Below are 4,438 nucleotides of genomic sequence, written 5' to 3' on the forward strand. Positions count from 1 at the left end.
CCCTCTTGAGGAAGAAAGCTGCTTTCCTGGGAGCAGGCAACTTGGTTTGCTGGAACTGTTCTGCCCCTGAAACCTTCAGGGTCATCTACCTCTCTTCTGTGAATACACAGTACTCTTTGGAAACATACTGAAGCACAAACGGAATAATCACCCAAAGAGTCCATGTCAATCAGTGCTGGAAACAGGCAAGCTGTGTCCAACAAAGCTTATTCTTATAGAGAGGGGGCTGTTACCATCTAGATAGCTAGTGATTAATTTCTCTTAATACATTGGTTCCATTACTTTCACCATGGGAGCAGCAGTTACCAGACTTGTGATTTTTTTAAAATTTTTGAGCACAAGCACATTTGCTCTGATACATTTACTATGGCAAAAGTGAAAAAGTGATGTGATACCTTGGCATTCAGGCATTTAAAAAAAAACATTCCTTGCTCTGGCATGTTCTGTTCTATGAGTTCAAATTATTATCACAAAAATAGGGAAGAAAAGTATGTGACTGAGTATGGGCACAAGTGAGAACCTGTGAGCATGTGTGTGTAATTTTTCTAGTTACAGATATCTTGTTCAAAGCTACCCCTAGCACAGAGATTAGTAATACTATCCAAAGCATAAATCAAGAGATACAAATAGAAAGAAAACACCTTGCCCTCTTTGAATAGCTGCTACAGAAGATCTTTTTGTTGGCCTACAAATTACTCCAGTGTCTCTAAGGGCTGAGATACATCATCTTTTACTATTAGCTATTATTGTTACATGCCTGAAGGGATGGAGTGGTGTGTTTCTATTTCAATTACTCAGGCTACTTTACTGGATATGGATTGAGCTGATTTTACCCTGTAAGAACAAATGCTGTTATTACATTTAATGATCAAAATCCTGTTTGTACTCGGCTAAAATATAAATCAGTAGTTTGGACGAACAGGCTTCAAGCTAAACAAAATTGCTTTGGGAGACCAAATTTTTCAGGGAATTACCAATGGGCTATTCAGGCTTTCACCTCTATAGCAGGTCACTAATTGGATTTTGACCAGGTTCATAGTGGTGACGTGAATTTGGAACCAGAATTATTATGTCTGCTGGGCAGCCTTCAGTGCCTAATGGTCTCTATCCAGTTCCTAGAAAGCAGCTGTACTGGAATGGGCATGACAGGGAATGACTCACCCAGCCATGTTATTTAGCATAGTCTGAAATGTGTCATATTTTGGAGATATCTACTTGTGTCCATTAAACAGAAGTAGTATCTAGATTACAAGCCCGGAGTTACACTTTTTATTTTTAGGTATCTGACATTAGAAAAAGGTATAGAGTAGCTGATTGATGAGGGAAACTTTGTCATATGCGGAAGTTAGATAAATATATTTTTCCTGACTTTCTAGAACTCAAAATTCAGAAACTCTTTTCATAATATGAAAGAAAAAAAAAAGTTAACTGTGTATGTACAAAAAAATAGTAATGCTGGTATTTTCCTTGTCTCACTATGAAATACTGGATACTAGTAGGATGCTAATAATTTCAGACATAGCCTTTGGTTTTCATTTTCCTTTCAGGCTAAATTTCAAAAATCCACAGTAATTCAATGTGGAGATGAGGGAAGAATATCCCTCTTCAATATGAGAAACACATTTATAGCAGGAGGCAGGTTGGTCCATAATACTAAGAATTTATAATTTCTTTATCTGTTGTATCAGCTGATATGTCCTATTTTCCTCCTTCAGTTCAGGACAGACTCATGAGACAGGAAGGGCCCTGCAGGACTATTTTATCCCAGGGGAATGCTAGTATTTCATATCACATCTTTTCAAGCTCCTTTTGATTATAATTGCTTTGTGATTTCATGAAAAACTTCAGCTTTAGTCTGTATTGTTCATTATATGAAGCTTTACTGAAACTATCCAACTGGCTTGCTCTGGTTTTTGGTGGGTTTTGTTCAGCTATCACTAGCTGTGCTTGAAAGTTACATCTTGGATAGATGCACATTTCATACTGGGGCAAAGCGGTTCACTGGGTAATCTGAGCTCTCAAGATGAGAATGGGGTGAATATCCATTGAGAGATACTTAAGTGGTAAACATTTGGTCAATATCTCGTTTTCTTTCCACTGTCTGAGTCTGATACTTTTCCCTGTCAGATGGTGTGCAAGAATTATTTCTGAGCTTCTAGACTGGGACGAAGCTTTTGAGCTGCTTTGAGGCCACATCTTTTCTCCAAAACACTTCTAAACAAGGTTTTCAGAAGTCTCTGTTGTAAAGATTGAAGTGGAAATCTTTTCTAATTCAGTTTGCTCCATGTTTGCAGAGGAGTTTTTCCAACCAAAGCAGTTTAAAGGAGCAAAACCAAAAAAATACGTTGCACAGTACAAGCAAGTGCACGTGAACATGCTCAGAACTCACTAGGTAGACGGTCACTGCTGATTGAACAGGTCCAGCTATAGGCAGCATCCTATTCTAAATAAATACAGCAAGACAATGCAGCTCTGAACAAACATGCCAAACTTTCCTCAGGACTTCTGACAGCAGGCAGCCAATTACTTTGAAAAGAATGGGTTCTGTCTTATGACTGCCGCAACAACACAAATGCATCTCCCTTGATCCCAACATCAAGGTAGAGCTTTGCATTTCCAATATTTTAATTCAATACAAAACAAAGGTTTCAATGTTACTTATTTTTTTTATAGTGAATGGCAGCTTGGGTTTTTCTGCAATCAGATTTAACAGCGGCGAGGTTAAAAGAGGTATATAAATAATAGATGTCTTCTCTTTCCTAAAGAGGGATCTGCCAATTCTTGCCCTCCTTTTAATTTTGGGAAGGGAATATAATTTAAAAGATGACAGATTTTTTCCCATCAAGTCAGAGAAGAAGGAGGTCTCCAGAAGAACAATGGCTGATGCCATAGCATGACTGACAGGCTTGAAAAGCAACTGTAAAGTTGCCAACACAACAAGCCTTTTATCTTTGATGATAGTATTTGAAGCTTGTGAATTTCATCCAAGGAGTAGGAGGAGGTATATGATGTCCTCCAACCACCTCTTTTCTTGCTATTTTAATTATCATTATTTAAGAAAAAATATAAATATTCACAAAATAGACATCCTTTTTTAATTCTTCTAAGTGAGTTACAGGAATATCATCACTACACTGCTGAATTTGGCTTTATTCCTAACATAAAAATACAGTACTCTTTTCAAGCTTCTTTGCCTTTATTCCTATTTTCTGGGCAAATGAGTAGCCTTACATGCAAGTAAATTTCTTTGGAAGCTTAATCACAGGCCCATTCAATTAATGGGAAGGCTTGCCCCATTGTAGTAACACAGTCAATGTCTTCTCTTTATGTGAGTGACCATCATCGGGCTTTCCTAAGCAGGCCGTAGCCTTCAGCACTCAAGGGAACACTCTGAAGCCCCAACTACAATCTGGATTTGTGTTACAGTAACTGGAATCTGGTTAATTAAAAGTTTTCCCCTCCTCCTGTGTGAGCATCCAGCTGGCGCTGGCAGACCGCCTCTGTGCATATTCGGCTCAGGCAGTTTTGCAGTGCAAGGCGAGACTGCGGCACTCACCAGGGTGCCTCACTCCACTCAAATGCATCAGGTGCTGAGGTTCTCTTTGAGTAAAACTAGGTGATTTGGTTCCTACACCGCAGCCTGCCTCAGCAAAGACGAAGGGGAGGGTGCATCTGAAACATTGTCCCTTGCTAAGGCTTGAGCACTTGTATCAGACACAGCTGTCAACATGCAATTCAGAGACCTGGTACTAGCTTAAGCTTTTGGATTTCCCTTGAGGAATAGACCTCCACAGCAGCTCTCTTCTGCATAACATCTTATCCAGGAAATAATAAACCTGAGTTCAGTGTCTTCCTCAGACTAACAGGTTTTAAATTTATACCTCCCAGAAGTACTGGAGGGTGCATGAATGACCATCTGTAGGCTTACCTGGGTGGAAAGATGCCTCCACATCTGTTCAAGCTGAATTTTTGTACAGCCAGGCATCGGAATTCATGGCCCTCATTGGAAGAACAGCAGAAGAGCCCAATTCTGTACCTGGGAGTAAGGACAACTGTGTATTTGGATGCAGTTACAGGATGTTGTGTGCACATCCTACCTGACATAAGCACTGAAGGGAAAAAATCATCCAAGAAAAAGAAAGAGGCTTTTCCTTCCCCTGATGAGGCATCTAAGGTCTAAGCTGCAAATATACTCTGTCCCACCTCTTCTGACCCTGTAAATTTTTCACTCCTGCTTTAAAGAGGAAGGATGTAGGGGATCATCTTAAGGGTATGTCTGAATTATAGCAAGGATATCCTTCTCAGCAGTACAATCCCCTGTTTTAATCTGAACAATGTGGACATTAATTTAAATCCTTGGTCTTCTACTTCCTGACCAAATGCTCCACATTTGGTGGAGTTAATGATCATTTATACAATAAATTTCACAAGTTCTTAA

This window comes from Lepidothrix coronata, unplaced genomic scaffold (genome assembly GCF_001604755.1).
Source record: "Lepidothrix coronata isolate B3197 unplaced genomic scaffold, Lepidothrix_coronata-1.0 Scaffold143, whole genome shotgun sequence".
Lineage (NCBI taxonomy): Eukaryota > Metazoa > Chordata > Aves > Passeriformes > Pipridae > Lepidothrix > Lepidothrix coronata.